This window comes from Dreissena polymorpha, chromosome 12 (genome assembly GCF_020536995.1).
Source record: "Dreissena polymorpha isolate Duluth1 chromosome 12, UMN_Dpol_1.0, whole genome shotgun sequence".
NCBI classification, from domain to species: Eukaryota; Metazoa; Mollusca; class Bivalvia; order Myida; family Dreissenidae; genus Dreissena; species Dreissena polymorpha.
The window spans coordinates 71,268,564-71,285,165 of NC_068366.1; the positions used below are offsets into that span (position 1 = coordinate 71,268,564).

The following is a 16,602-nucleotide window of genomic DNA, read 5'->3' on the forward strand; positions in this document are numbered from 1 at the left end:
AATACACATTATATGCTTCTTTGATTAAAAGTTTGTGTTTTCACTAAAACTGCAAACATAGTAAGCTTTAAAGTATTGCAACTAAATAAAAGATTCAGATTTAAATTGTATTATTTGAATGCACTGTCTAATACATATGAGCCTCGCTCTGTGAAAAAGGGGTTTAATGCATGTGCACTCCAGATTAGCCTGGGCAGACCGCACAGGCTAATCAGGGAGGATACTAAATGCACATGCATTAAACCCCTATTTCACAGAGCAAGGCTCATATATGTTCAATAAACCAAAGATAATCAAAAACAAAATGAGACATTTAACCCTGTACCACTCAAAAACGCACTAAGACACATTCGAGAATAAATTTAATTTAAGACCTTTCTTACTATATTAAAGTTTTAAAGGCTTTGTTTCCAACCCATGGATACTGATGAGCAGCAAACAGCATAAAACCTGAACAGATTGTGAGTTACTTGCAGGCTGTTCTGGTTTTATGATGTTTGCATGTAGAAAATTTAAAATTTCCTCAGAGCAGGAAAAGGTTAATAATAACACAACAGCAATTATACTTAAGTTATTTTAAGACTTCATACTAATGCAAGTAACTTGCAACTGTCTAACCAAAATCGGAGATGGTGGAGGGCAAAATTAATGGCTGTGCACCTTGAATTATCTATTCATACTCAAACAATATAATGTTGATCTACAGTATCTTGTACAGCATGCATCTAATACTACAGCCAAATTTGCTTACAAATAATATTACAAGAAACACAAGTCATTAAAGACTTAACTTTATTGCATCAACCATTTAGCAGGAATAAAATATAAAGAGAAAAATTATGGCAATTTTTTCATCTGAACATGCAAGTCTTCATATACAATCCCATTGCATATAAAAACGACAGTTTACTATTTTTCCGTTCTATATGTCAGCATAAAGACAAGATGGTATTCACTTTGCAATAAAACACAAGCAATCATATTAAAATTGCTTTTAATTATATGAACTGTACCTTCACTAACATTCAAGAATTTTAATATAAATACATGATGAAAGATGAGCTTTTTTAACCAGGTTTTCCGAAGGAAAAAACTGGTTATTAGATTGGCGAAAAGCGGGCGGGCTGGCTGGCTGGCTGGCTGGCGGGCTGGCTGGCGGGCTGGCGGAACAAGCTTGTCCGATCCATAACTATGTCGTTCATTGTCAGATTTTAAAATCATTTGGCACATTTGTTCACCATCATTGGACGGTGTGTCGCGCGAAATAATTACGTCGATATCTCCAAGGTCAAGGTCACACTTTGAGTTCAAAGGTCAAAAATGGCCATAAATGAGCTTGTCCGATCCATAACTATGTCGTTCATTGTCAGATTTTAAAATCATTTGGCACATTTGTTCACCATCATGGGACGGTGTGTCGCACGAAATAATTACGTCAATATCTCCAAGGTCAAGGTCACACTTTGAGTTCAAAAGTCAAAAATGGCCATAAATGAGCTTGTCCGAGCCATAACTACGTCGTTCATTGTCAGATTTTAAAATCATTTGGCACATTTGTTCACCATCATCGGACGGTGTGTCGCGCGAAATAATTACGTCGATATCTCCAAGGTCAAGGTCACACTTTGAGTTCAAAGGTCAAAAATGGCCATAAATGTCCCTTGAGATATAACCTTCATATTTGGTATGCATGTGTATATGGACAAGGCCTTTCCATACGCACAACAATTTTGACCCCTGTGACCTTGACCTTGAAGTAGGGGTCTGCGTTTAGGTTTCAAAATCTGCGTTTAGGTTTCGAAAAATGCTCATAACTTCTATGTCCCTTGAGATATAACCTTAATATTTGGTATGCATGTGTATATGGACAACGCCTTTCCATACGCACACAAATTTTGACCGTCCGTCCGTCCGTGTGTCCGTCCGAAAACTTTAACGTTGCTCATAACTTTTGCAATATTGAAGATAGCAACTTGATATTTGCCATGCATGTGTATCTTATGAAGCTGCACATTTTTAGTGGTGAAAGGTCAAGGTCATCCTTCATGGTCAAAGGTCAAAAAAAATAAATTCATGTGCATCTCATGGAGCTGCACATTTTGAGTGGTGAAAGGTCAAGGTCATCCTTCAAGGTCAAAGGTCTTTTTTTTTTTTTTTTTTTTTTCACCATCAAATTACCAGTCTGCCAAAGGCTACAACAAACCTCTACTTACAAAGTTCTCATTTTTAACCAGGTTTTCCGAAGGAAAAAACTGGTTATTTGATTGGCGAATGCGGGCGGGCTGGCGGGCGGAACAAGCTTGTCCGGGCCATAACTATGTCGTGCATTGTCAGATTTTAACATCATTTGGCACATTTGTTCACCATTATTTGACGGTGTGTCGCGCAAAATAATTACGTCGATATCTCCAAGGTCAAGGTCACACTTTGAGTTCAAAGGTCAAAAATGGCCATAAATGAGCTTGTCCTGGCCATAACTATGTCATTCATTGTGAGATTTTAAAATCATTTGGCACATTTGTTCACCATCATGGGACGGTGTGTCGCACGAAAGAATCACGTCAATATCTCCAATGTCAAGGTCGCCACGACTAAAAATATAATTTTTTTTAAACAAACTTACAAAGGGGTTAATTTTGTTTGTTCATTTCAAAAGTTCAGTTTGAGTTTTCTCCCTTTATCAGATTTTTTTTTCACAATGAAAACCTGGTTTTGTGACAATTTTGTCCCTTGTCTTGTCTTAAAATAACTTGATACTTTGCAATGACCAAACAATACAACTCAACATACAAATTATCCAACAAAATATATTTTAATGACACAATATTTTTATTCAACAATAGGAATAGCTTAAGGTTGTAACATATTACACTAAAGTCACAGTGTCAATCTAAGCAAAGAGTAGAATCATAAAGAGATGTCCACAACGGATGATGTGCAAGCTGGCTCTGACTCAGATTTCCACATCAGTTGATGTGCAAGCTGGTTATTACAAGGATGTGAACAACCGATGACGTGCAAGCTCTAAGACAGATATCCACAACAGAGATTGTCCTTGCTGGCTCTGACTAATGTCCACAAGTATATAACATGCAAGCTATCTCTGACTGATGTCCTAAACATATGACGTGCAAGCTGGCTCTAACACAGATGTCCACAACAGATTACGTGCAAGCTAGCACTTACACGGATGTCCACAACAGAGGATGTGTAAGCTGGCTCTAACACTGATGTCCAAAAGAGATGACGTGCAAGCTGGCTCTTACACGGATGTTCACAACAGATGACATGCAAGCTAGCACTAACACTGATGTCCACAATAGAGGACGTGCAAGCTGGCTCTAACACGGATGTCCACAACAGATGACATGCAAGCTGGCTCTTACTCGGTTGTCCACAACAGAGGTCAGATGGGCAAGCTGGCTCTGCCTCAGATATGTACACAGAAGATGATGTTCAAGTTGGGAACACTGCTACAGCTATAAAATACAAAAACCATGTTTCATACTATCATATTATTTTACTACATGTATTTCTTCCACAATACAGAACATTATACTCATTATTAGCATTCTGCTATTGCTATCTGAAGGTTTACCAGATGCTATGTGTGAAGATAGTTCATACCAGAAATTAGCCGAAAAACACTTTTTAGACATAATGTGCATTCTGCTTTAAGATATATAGCTCAGAATTCACTGGTTAAATCAAATTTTTTGGACTGAATTGGCGTGGCATGCAGACAAAATGTCGAGTTTTGAAACTGTGTCGTATCTGGTGTTAATCTTGAGTTATTTAATTTGGTCAGTATATCAGATGTGTACACCTGTTATATGTTAACTGTAAGAGTTTAGAATGTCTTGACAGTCATTGTGTTTGTAATACATTGTGTTATCTTTCAGATTTATGTGACAGTTAAATATAATAATCAATAATCTTGTTCTGCATGCCGGTCAAATTGTTCCGTGGTAAACACCTACCCATTGTGGTCAACTCGTACCTGTTTTTTAGTCAATTTGTACCTACCCAAACTAAACCCGTACCCGATATACAGAAATAGGTGTAGGATGGTTAGCTTATAAGTCAAACTCATAGAGACAATTTTTATTTTCCTCTTGATGTTTCCACTTAAATTATCTAAGCATTGCTCACGCAAGTTGTCTGTTGCAGATATGTATAAGCAGCGAAAGTGTTGATGAAAATTGACACTTGTGGTTGATGTCTTTCAAGAATTTTACAATTGTGACAAAATAAGACAAATTAAACAAGTTGAATAGTTTGAATGAGGTACGAGTTGACAACAAGAGCACCGCATAACGGGTGCCACGCTCTGCTACAGGTGCTTGTCAGATTATTTTTTTTTAGAGGTCACAATGACCTTGACCTAGTGACCCCAAAATGGGTGTGGCGTGTAGAACTCATCAAGGTGGATCTACATATGAAGTTTCAAAGTTGTAGGTGGAAGCACTTTGATTTTAGAGCCTATGTTAAAGTTTTATATTAGAGGTCACAGTGACTTTGACCTAGTGACCCAAAAATGGGTGTGGCGTGTAGAACTCATCAAGGTGCATCTACATATGAAATTTCAAAGTTGTAGGTGGAAGCACTTTGATTTTAGAGCCTATGTTAAAGTTTTATATTAGAGGTCACAGTGACTTTGACCTAGTGACCCAAAAATGGGTGTGGCGTGTAGAACTCATCAAGGTGCATCTACATATGAAATTTCAAAGTTGTAGGTGGAGCACTTTGATTTTAGAGCCAATGCTAAGGTTTTAGCACGACGCCTACGGCGGACGACGAGCTGGCTATGACAATACCTCGGGTTTTCTCCGAAAACGCCGAGCTAAAAATGGGTACGAGTTGACCAAGGTACGAGTTGCCTTTGGGATGAATTGCCTGTAAAGCCTTGTTCTTGTTCTTTTTAATTGAAGATGTATACGGTGCTGGACTAGAGCATACGACTGCCATAACAATAACTTGGCTCTCTACTAACTGAGCTTAAGGGAAGATGTTTCTTACACACAAACACTATATTTCATTATTTGACGACATATGATTATGACGTGTTTTTGCGGGTTTTAACAGAGACGTTTGCATATAGACAAACCGTGAAAACAACACTCGATACTCTTGAGCTGTTTTAATTGCATTAAAATTCATAATTCATGTATGTTAAATACTAACCTCATCGCTAATGTCATCAAAATTGATCACTCTTTCGCCCTTAAAAGGTTTTGTGTTAATGTGAAACAACCGTCATCATGATGACTGCATGAATGCTGGATAAGACGCGAGTTTTGATTGGTTCTTTCTAGGTGTCGGAACCAATCAAATTTTATCGCGTAACCACATAGCAACCCGAATTTCGTGCAGTAATTCAATGCTATTGAAAATCGCGCGGAGTAATGAATCTTCCGCGCGATTTTACATTAGCAACCCGCAATTTACATAGCAACCCGAGATTTGTACAGTAATTCAATGCTTAATTTTCGCGGAAGATATTTGTGTTCCGCGCTTTGTGGATTAGGTCCGCGCGATTTTATACACTACTATTTGTACAGAGTAGATAATATTAAGGTTCCGCGCGATTATTTGAGCCCGCATTCTCTACAGGGTTGAAAGATAATTGTTCCGACGGAAAATTATGGAAAGCCAAAGGGGACCCCCGCTAAAATACATATACTTATATAGTAAATATCGGGATTTTCATTTTTCGCGGAACTTTCACTTTCCGCGAAAAACCAAGGCCAGCATAGCCATAAAATACTACATACAAATCGAAATCTAAAAAGCGCGAAACTTTCATATATTTTCCGTCGGAACAATTCTCTTTCAACCCTGGAGAGAATGCGGGCTCAAATAATCGCGCGGAACCTAAATATTATCTACTCTGTACAAAAAGTAGTGTATAAAATCGCGCGGACCTTATCCACAAAGCGCGGAACACAAATATCTTCCGCGAAAATTAAGCATTGAATTACTGTACAAATCTCGGGTTGCTATGTAAATTGCGGGTTGCTAATGAAAAATCGCGCGGAAGATTCATTACTCCGCGCGATTTTCAATAGCATTGAATTACTGCACGAAATTCGGGTTGCTATGTGGTTACGCGATAAAATTTGATTGGTTCCGACACCTAGAAAGAACCTATCAAAACTCGCGTCTTATCCAGCATTCATGCAGTCATCATGATGACTGTTTCACATTAACACAAAAAATTTTAAGGGCGAAAGCGTGATCAATTTTGATGACATTAGCAATGAGGTTAGTATTTAACATACATGAATTTTAATGCAATTAAAACAGCTCAAGAGTATCGAGTGTTGTTTTCACGGTTTGTCTATATGCAAACGTCTCTGATTAAACATAAACACCCGCAAAAACACGTCATAATCATATGTCGGCAAATAATGAAATATATCTAGTGTTTGTGTGTAAGAAACATCTTCCCTTAAGCTCAGTTAGTAGAGAGCCAAGTTATTGTTATGGCAGTCGTATGCTCTAGTCCAGCGCCGTATACATCTTCAATTAAAAAGAAAAAGAACAAGCTTTACAGGCAATTCATCCCAAAGGCAACTCGTACCTTGGTCAACTCGTACCCATTTTTAGCTCGGCGTTTTCGGAGAAAACCCGAGGTATTGTCATAGCCAGCTCGTCGTCCGCCGTAGGCGTCGTGCTAAAACCTTAGCATTGGCTCTAAAATCAAAGTGCTCCACCTACAACTTTGAAATTTCATATGTAGATGCACCTTGATGAGTTCTACACGCCACACCCATTTTTGGATCACTAGGTCAAAGTCACTGTGACCTCTAATATAAAACTTTAACATAGGCTCTAAAATCAAAGTGCTTCCACCTACAACTTTGAAACTTCATATGTAGATGCACCTTGATGAGTTCTACACGCCACACCCATTTTTGGGTCATTAGGTCAAAGGTCAAGGTCACTGTGACCTCTACTATAAAACTTTAACATTGGCTCTAAAATAAAGTGCTTCCACCTACAACTTTGAAACTTCATATGTAGATGCATGTTGATTTGTTCTACACGCCACACCCATTTTGGGGTCACTAGGTCAAGGTCATTGTGACCTCTAAAAAAATAAATCTGACAAGCACCTGTAGCAGAGCGTGGCATCCGTTATGCGGTGCTCTTGTTGTCAACTCGTTCTTCATTCAAACTATTCAACTTGTTTCATTTGTCTTATTTTGTCACAATTGTAAAATTCTTGAAAGACATCAACCACAAGTGTCAATTTTCATCAACACTTTCGCTGCTTATACATATCTGCAGCAGACAACTTGCGTGAGCAATGCTTAGATAATTTAAGTTGAAACATCAAGAGGAAAATAAAAATTGTTTGGGTAGGTACAAGTTGACTAAAAAACAGGTACGAGTTGACCACAATGGGTAGGTGTTTACCACGGAACAATTTGACCGGCATGCAGAACAAGATTATTGATTATTATATTTAACTGTCACACAAATCTGAAAGATAACACAATGTATTACAAACACAATGACTGTCAAGACATTCTAAACTCTTACAGTTAACATATAACAGGTGCACACATCTGATATACTGACCAAATTAAATAACTCAAGATTCACACCAGATACGACACAGTTTCAAAACTCGACATTTTGTCTGCATGCCACGCCAATTTAGTCCAAAAAATTTGATTTAACCAGTGAATTCTGAGCTATATATCTTAAAGCAGAATGCACATTATGTCTAAAAAGTGTTTTTCGGCTAATTTCTGGTATGAACTATCTTCACACATAGCATCTGGTAAACCTTCAGATAGCAATAGCAGAATGCTAATAATGAGTATAATGTTCTGTATTGTGGAAGAAATACATGTAGTAAAATAATATGATAGTATGAAACATGGTTTTTGTATTTTATAGCTGTAGCAGTGTTCCCAACTTGAACATCATCTTCTGTGTACATATCTGAGGCAGAGCCAGCTTGCCCATCTGACCTCTGTTGTGGACAACCGAGTAAGAGCCAGCTTGCATGTCATCTGTTGTGGACATCCGTGTTAGAGCCAGCTTGCACGTCCTCTATTGTGGACATCAGTGTTAGTGCTAGCTTTCATGTCATCTGTTGTGAACATCCGTGTTAGAGCCAGCTTGCACGTCATCTCTTTTGGACATCAGTGTTAGAGCCAGCTTACACATCCTCTGTTGTGGACATCCGTGTAAGTGCTAGCTTGCACGTAATCTGTTGTGGACATCTGTGTTAGAGCCAGCTTGCACGTCATATGTTTAGGACATCAGTCAGAGATAGCTTGCATGTTATATACTTGTGGACATTAGTCAGAGCCAGCAAGGACAATCTCTGTTGTGGATATCTGTCTTAGAGCTTGCACGTCATCGGTTGTTCACATCCTTGTAATAACCAGCTTGCACATCAACTGATGTGGAAATCTGAGTCAGAGCCAGCTTGCACATCATCCGTTGTGGACATCTCTTTATGATTCTACTCTTTGCTTAGATTGACACTGTGACTTTAGTGTAATATGTTACAACCTTAAGCTATTCCTATTGTTGAATAAAAATATTGTGTCATTAAAATATATTTTGTTGGATAATTTGTATGTTGAGTTGTATTGTTTGGTCATTGCAAAGTATCAAGTTATTTTAAGACAAGAAAAAGCTCATCTTTCATCATGTATTTATATTAAAATTCTTGAATGTTAGTGAAGGTACAGTTCATATAATTAAAAGCAATTTTAATATGATTGCTTGTGTTTTATTGCACAGTGAATACCATCTTGTCTTTATGCTGACATATAGAACGGAAAAATAGTAAACTGTCGTTTTTATATGCAATGGGATTGTATATGAAGACTTGCATGTTCAGATGAAAAAATTGCCATAATTTTTCTCTTTATATTTTATTCCTGCTAAATGGTTGATGCAATAAAGTTAAGTCTTTAATGACTTGTGTTTCTTGTAATATTATTTGTAAGCAAATTTGGCTGTAGTATTAGATGCATGCTGTACAAGATACTGTAGATCAACATTATATTGTATGAGTATGAATAGATAATTCAAGGTGCACAGCCATTAATTTTGCCCTCCACCATCTCCGATTTTGGTTAGACAGTTGCAAGTTACTTGCATTAGTATGAAGTCTTAAAATAACTTAAGTATAATTGCTGTTGTGTTATTATTAACCTTTTCCTGCTCTGAGGAAATTTTAAATTTTCTACATGCAAACATCATAAAACCAGAACAGCCTGCAAGTAACTCACAATCTGTTCAGGTTTTATGCTGTTTGCTGCTCATCAGTATCCATGGGTTGGAAACAAAGCCTTTAAAACTTTAATATAGTAAGAAAGGTCTTAAATTAAATTTATTCTCGAATGTGTCTTAGTGCGTTTTTGAGTGGTACAGGGTTAAATGTCTCATTTTGTTTTTGATTATCTTTGGTTTATTGAACATATATGAGCCTTGCTCTGTGAAATAGGGGTTTTATGCATGTGCGTTTAGTATCCTCCCTGATTAGCCTGTGCGGTCTGCCCAGGCTAATCTGGAGTGCACATGCATTAAACCCCTTTTTCACAGAGCGAGGCTCATATGTATTAGACAGTGCATTCAAATAATACAATTTAAATCTGAATATTTTATTTAGTTGCAATACTCAAAGACCTATCAATATTGATAGGTCTTTGCAATACTTTAAAGCTTACTATGTTTGCAGTTTTAGTGAAAACACAAACTTTAATCAAAGAAGCATATAATGTGTATTACTCATTTAATCAACTTCCACTTTATTCCATACACGTGTTCGACTCTGTGACATTACGTTCTGTCAAAGCTTTTTATTGCAAATTCATTAAACATAAATTGGTAACCTTGGGTATCCAAAAGGAATCCAAATTTTACTAGCCATAGACTTTCCAAAATGCAATTGTTTCTGAGAAGTATTTTTCTCTAGAAGGTGGCAAAACTCCTAAGCAATTCCTTTTTGGGCTAATGGTAGGGCTAACGCGTGTAACAACCATTGACAAATTATTAAATATACATTAAAAGGTCATTGTTCACAAAACAGATCATGATATAACATGATGCAGCATTTTGTACTATATCAAATTAAATGTTGCTGAAAACAGAAGAATATTCAAATTATGGACATTTTATTCTGTTAATAATGCTATCTTTCTAACATTACAAATCAATAAAGCATGCTTAACAATAGCAGAACTCTTTTGACTTTTAATTATCTTTTCCAGTCTTTAAATCTTTACAAAATTCATTGTCCCACTAACACCATCCTATAAAACAGGTTATGGCTTCCAATTGTTAATCAACTATAAAGCATGAACAAAGGCACAAATATCGCAGTATCTTTTGCAAATGATACAAATGTCTATGGCCTCGATACGGAACAAAAAGCAAGATTTCTTGTCAGGCGGTAAGCTGAATCCTCGAGAACATTTGAAAAATGTCCATTTAATGCGCCACTGGGCCGTTCCTATTTAAATGGGCATCATGCACAGAACTTGGCCATCCAGGTCATATGTCCAAACATTTCAAGTTACTGTCACAGACTGCTTGAAGAACTAAACTGCTGATAAACAAGGACCTATGCTCAGATGTTGAAGCAGGACATGCACTGTGGGTTCCATCAACAGTCCAATCATTCTACATCATTCATGAAATCCATAGGCAATGATCGTCAGCTCATGACGAGATTCTGGAAATCTGATGTACTGCTCCATCATTGCTGACAAGACTCTACATGTTGAAATGACTGTGTAATGTTGAGTCCCTGAAATACAAAAGTAAAATTCATGCTAGAGTTTAGCCATATTAATTATGCTTGATTGCATTGAAAGCTTTATGCTTATTAAGACATTCTAGAGTCCGTTTTCTGGGAGTAATCAGTACTTTGTATATATGAAGATAAAGAGACCGCTAATAAACAGGGTTGAACCCAAAATGTTCCCATCACTAGGTGAACACCATATCCACTACGCCAGCCTGACAAAGTAAATGAAGTGAAGCTTCTAAGTTATGTCTCATTTGATTGTTAACAAGAGCACCGCCCTGCGGGTTCAGACCTCTCATCTGTTTTTTTTAAAGTTGAAGGGACCTATCTCGATACTTCAATCACAAAGGAGGGAGAGGTGGGGTGGAGAAGGGTGTATAGTGTGGTGGTGTGGTCATTTATTACACTATCTTCCAAAAATGAAAAAATGATAAAAATAAATATTTGTGTTTTTTAGCCATGTTTAAAAAAAATGGGCAGGGGGTATAGTGTGAGGGTGTGGTCATTTATTAGATGATCTTTCAAAATGAAAAAAAAAGTACTTTTTTCTTTTTTTTGGGGGGGGGGCGTGGGGGATGGTTTGGGTGGAGTCTATTGTGGTATGTCAGATAAGAGTTGCTTTGTAACGCTTGTAAAGAAGTTATGGAAATTTTAGCAAAATTTAATAATTTCACCTTGAGAGTCATGGTCATTCAAAGGTCAAGGTAAAATTCAACTTGCCAGCTACAGTAACTTATGATAGCATGACAGTATTTGAAGTTTGAAAGCAATAGCCTTGATACTTGAGAAGTAAAGTAGATCAAAACACAAAATTTAACCATATATTCAAAGTTACTAAGTAAGAAAAGGACCATAATTCTGTCAAAATGACAACCAGAGTTATTCAACTTGTCCTGTACTGTCCCCTTATGATAATTTGCGAGTATTCCAAGTATGAAAGCAATATCTTTGCTACTTTAGGAGTAAAGTGGACCAAACACAAAACTTAACCAAATTTTCAATTTTCTAAGAATAAAAAGGGCACATAATACTTTCAAGATGCCAGTCAGAGTTACATAACTTTGTCTGCACAGTCCCTTTATGATAGTAAGTGTTGCAAGTATGAAAGCAATAGCTTTGATACTGTAGGAATAAAGTGGACCTTAACACAAAACTTAACCAAATTTTCAATTTTCTAAGTATAAAAAGGGCACATAATTCTGTCAAAATGCACGCCAGAGTTATCTAACTTTGCCTGCCCAGTCCCCTCATGGTAGTAAGTAAATAAGTTTTATACTTGATACTTTATGAGAAAAGTGGACCTAAACACAAAACTTAACCGGACGCCGACACCGACGCAGACGCCAAGATGATGACAATATCTCTTTTTTTTTCAAAAAAAAGATGAGCTTATAAATAAAATGTTACATATTGCAAACTTGATTACACGATTTTTCATAAATACTCTTTCAGCTTTTTATTTATATATGAAGGCTAGGGTCACTTTCTGCGAGCCTTACAAAAAAACTAACCATATTTGCACTTGTCAAGACTCCTTCACATACAATTTACCTTTGCTTATTCCAATATCCTTTTGCCAACCAACATTGTGTGGTCACGTACCATACATGGTTCCACAGTTGTACAGAATTCCTACAAAATAAATGAAGTATACATTTACAATTCAAATTTCTTTTCAAAGAATGTGTAGGTAACTAAATTCCCTATACATTACTTTAATGTCATAAAATAAATTTCAAACAAGGGCTGTTTGTAAAACATGCATGCCCCCCATATGGATTGTCAATTGTTGTGGCAGCCATTGTGTGAATACGTTTTTTGGCACTGTGACCTTGACCTTTGACCTAGTGACCTGAAAGTCAATAGGGGTCATCTGCGAGTCATTATCTATGTACCTATGAAGTTTCATGATCCTAGGCATAAGTTCTTGAGTTATCATCCGGAAACCATTTTACTTTTTTGGGTCACCGTGACCTTTACCTTCGACTTAGTGACCTCAAAATCAATAGGGGTCATCTGCGAGTCATGATCAATGTACCTATGAAGTTTTATGATCCTAGGCATAAGCGTTCTTGAGTTATCATCGGGAAACCATTTTACTATTTAGGGTCACCGTGACCTTGACCTAGTGACCTGAAAATCAATAGGGGTCATCTTCGAGTCATGATCAATGTACCTATGAAGTTTCATGATCCTAGGCAAAATCGTTCTTGGGTTATCATCCGGAAACCATCTGGTGGACAGACATATGGACATTCGGACCGACATGTGCAAAACAATAAACCTGCTCTTCTTCGGAGGGGGGCATAAATATTTAACAGATATTTAACAAAAATTAACTTGATTCATCAAATTAATCAGTATCGAATAATAGACCAGTTTCACAATATGAACACCGATACTATTTTTAGATATCAATCATATCACCTGACGCGTTGAATTGCATAACAAGGCTGAACGTGGAACTGCATTTTCTTTTGCTATGCAAATTGCGTTGAATATCAAGATTTTAATGCGCACTGACACTGGTTACAATTAAGTCAAACATATGAATACAGACAACCATCACATGTCATGCTGTGTTAAGTAAAAAAATTGATAAGTAATTCAAATATAAAAATTATAACACCTAAATAATGATTCAAGGACATAAGTTATGTACTATTAGTGTATATTAATGAATTATATTTAATCTTTATAAATAACAATAGATGTGTTCATCAGAAACACAATGCCCACTACTGCGCCGCTTTTAATTATACATATATTTTTTTAACCTTTGACCTTGAAGGACGACCTTGACCTTGAACTTCCACCACTCAAAATGTGCAGCTTCATGAGATACACATGCATGCCAAATATCAAGTTGCTATCTTCCATGCTGCAAAAGTAATGGCCAACGTTAATTTTTTTTCGGACAGACGGACAGACTGACATACTGACTGACTGACGGACAGTTCAACTGCTATATGCCACCCTTCCAGGGGCATACAATTTCCAGTTACCCATAAGCATCAGAGTAAATGTGGTCTGAAGACTAAACATCGATTATTGCACAAATCGAAGTCATAAATTAGCAGTATACAATACTAAGTATTGTAAGACTACAATTTTCAAAGGTAGGATGTGTACAATTTCATGAATTATAGAACGTGTAAGAGTTGAATCAAGCATCAGACAAAGTGCTATCAAATAGAAGAAAATGACACAAATGTTTAGCATTAAATTTTTGAAATATTAAAAATATATAGGTATAAAGCACTTTATAATTATGATAAAACTGGCTAATATGTATACAGTATTTAGTTTCTGACAATCTTTTTGGACAGATGCCTTTCAATGTTGACAATATCTTTTATGTTCAGTAAAAGCAACAATTGAGTATTTGGCGTTAAATTATTCTAAGAAACGGCTACGCAATGCTACAACCATGAGACGCCATGGTCACATGGAGGTGTCATTAATTGTGTTAAATGACCAGATGACCAGATATCTACAACATGTGGTTTATGACATCACGTTGTTATTTAGTATTTGTCTGCACAGTATCTGATCATAAAGAGGTTATGGGTTTGTGCTGAATACAGGGGAATTTAAACGCAAGATCTATCAATAAATAAAATAATTGATTAATCGCCCAAATAATGCGCAAACAAAGAGTGTCAGATAATCCAATAAGTTTTAGACTGTCAATTTACACACACTAAGAATTGAAAGCCATACTTGGAGTGTCAGAGTTTGTGCAAAAAAAAAGAATACAAACAAGAATACAAACAAGTACTTTAATCAAGAAAATGTATTTCATATATTGGCACTTAAAATGGAAAGTATATATTAAGTAATTTATGGCTATTTCTGACGAAGTCAACTTGTGTTGGCAATATCATTAAGTAGATCTAGCTGAATGATCAAAAGCAGAGTGATATTGCGATGCACTATTAGAAATCTCTACACGTTCAGCCTCATTCTGGAATTCTGCAATCATTTGACTACCTGCTATATTGGCTTATTGTGAAAAGGGTCTATTCACTCATAAATACTTTAAAGAAGTAAGATTTTCCATCACTCTACAACTGTTGGGCTTTCTTAAAGGAAGTTTGGGAGTAAAATAAATCTGCTCCAAGTTTTTATCACAAAAAACTTCCAACAAGTGGAGAATTAGCCGCATTTAGTGGATGATTAAGAAACATGATTAATTTAAATTAGATCTACATGTAATAGCTATTGAAAAGTTAAGTTATCCAGTTATTCTTGCTGCAATTATGTGGATAAGAATAATACAAACCAATAGCTGACAAACCTGATATCAGTGATATGTTGACCTTTGAAGTCGAAATTGAGACCTGAAATCTGTCTGTATAGAGAGGCACAATTTGTTTGGCATATCTTCAACCATTACTGGCAACACACACCTACAAAATTTATATATAAATTATATTAAAACATAAATTTATTAATAATTTTATTTATTAATTTTTGACGAAATGTTTTAATCTAGGTCAGCTATAACGAAACTAAAAACGGATTAAAAACAATACCTTATTTTAATTAATAGGTTGAAAACAAAAATAAATGTATTAATAGAGCTATATTGACATTCAACTGAACGAATACAAGACACAAGTACATAACATTACAATAAGTTATTATTTCAGTCGCATTCGGAGAAAACTGGGCTTAGTGCATGTGCGTAAAGTGTCATCCCAGATAGGTGTAAGCCTGTGCAGTCCGCACAGGCTAATCAGGGACGACACTTTCCGCATAAACTTCATTTTCGGTAAGGAGGGACTTCCTTGAAATTAAAAATACCATAAAAGCGGAAAGTGTAATCCCTGATTAGCATGTGCGGACTGCACAGGCTAATCTGCGATGACACTTTACGCACATGCAATAAGCCCAGTTTTCTCAGAACGCGGCTCATTTAATTAACAATTGTCAACATTATGCATATTATCGGATAGTTTTACACAATATTAAAAAAGTACAAATACAAACCTGGTAATACATGTAAATGATCGTATGCAATACAGTTATTGATCCCAATCTGATCTATTTCCGAATTATCTGCGAATCCATCGAGTAGAAACAATAACCATGCAATTCGCTCCGCCATCTTGAAACGTTATACTTACTGAACGCACTGATTGTGTTGCATTTGTTACAAAGTATCTGATTGGTTATTTCTAAGTATCGGATCCAATCAAATTTTTCGGGTAACTAGGGATTCTAACACCTAACAACCCGAGATTTGTACAGTAATTCAATGCTTAATTTTCGCGGACGATATTTGTGTTCCGCGCTTTTTGGATCTGGTATTTACTGGATTTTCTCTCTTTAATAGACTTCTTAAAATAGCATTATACAATCTCCGCGCGATTTTAAACACTACTATTTGTACAGAGTAGATAAATAACGTTCCGCGCGATTAATTGAGCCCGCTTTTTCTACAGGGTTGAAAAATAATTGCTCCGACGGAAAATATATGAAAGTTCCGCGCTTTTTAGATTTCGATTTGTATGTAGTGTTTTATGGCCATGCTGGCATTGGTTTTTCGCGGAAAGTGAAAATTCCGCGAAAAATGACAATCCCGATATTTACTATATAAGTATATGTATTTTAGCGGGGGTCCCCTTTGGCTTTCCATAGAAAATATATGAAAGTTCCGCGCTTTTTAGATTTCGATTTGTATGCAGTATTTTATGGCTATGCTGGCCTTGGTTTTTCGCGGAAAGTGAAAGTTCCGCGGAAAATGAAAATCCCGATATTTACTATATAAGTATATGTATTTTAGCGGGGGTCCCCTTTGGCTTTCCATAATA

General features: G+C 36.4%; 3 long non-coding RNA genes across 3 annotated transcripts; 1 reads left to right on the top strand and 2 right to left on the bottom strand.

The window, feature by feature from the left end:
* Positions 1–2,793: 2,793 nt before the first annotated feature.
* Positions 2,794–5,423, bottom strand: LOC127852853 (uncharacterized). Its single transcript, XR_008036297.1, has 2 exons — positions 5,185–5,423; positions 2,794–3,479 (listed from the first exon to the last, which is right to left on the bottom strand). It is a non-coding gene; the product is annotated as an uncharacterized LOC127852853 (long non-coding RNA).
* A 526-nt stretch (positions 5,424–5,949) lies between these two features.
* LOC127852854 (uncharacterized) lies at positions 5,950–8,946 on the top strand. Its single transcript, XR_008036298.1, has 2 exons — positions 5,950–6,264; positions 7,912–8,946. It is a non-coding gene; the product is annotated as an uncharacterized LOC127852854 (long non-coding RNA).
* Positions 8,947–10,131: 1,185 nt separating this feature from the next.
* On the bottom strand, positions 10,132–16,153 carry LOC127852849 (uncharacterized). The gene is made up of 4 exons (XR_008036292.1): positions 15,779–16,153; positions 15,084–15,195; positions 12,335–12,415; positions 10,132–10,783 (listed from the first exon to the last, which is right to left on the bottom strand). It is a non-coding gene; the product is annotated as an uncharacterized LOC127852849 (long non-coding RNA).
* Positions 16,154–16,602: the final 449 nt, after the last annotated feature.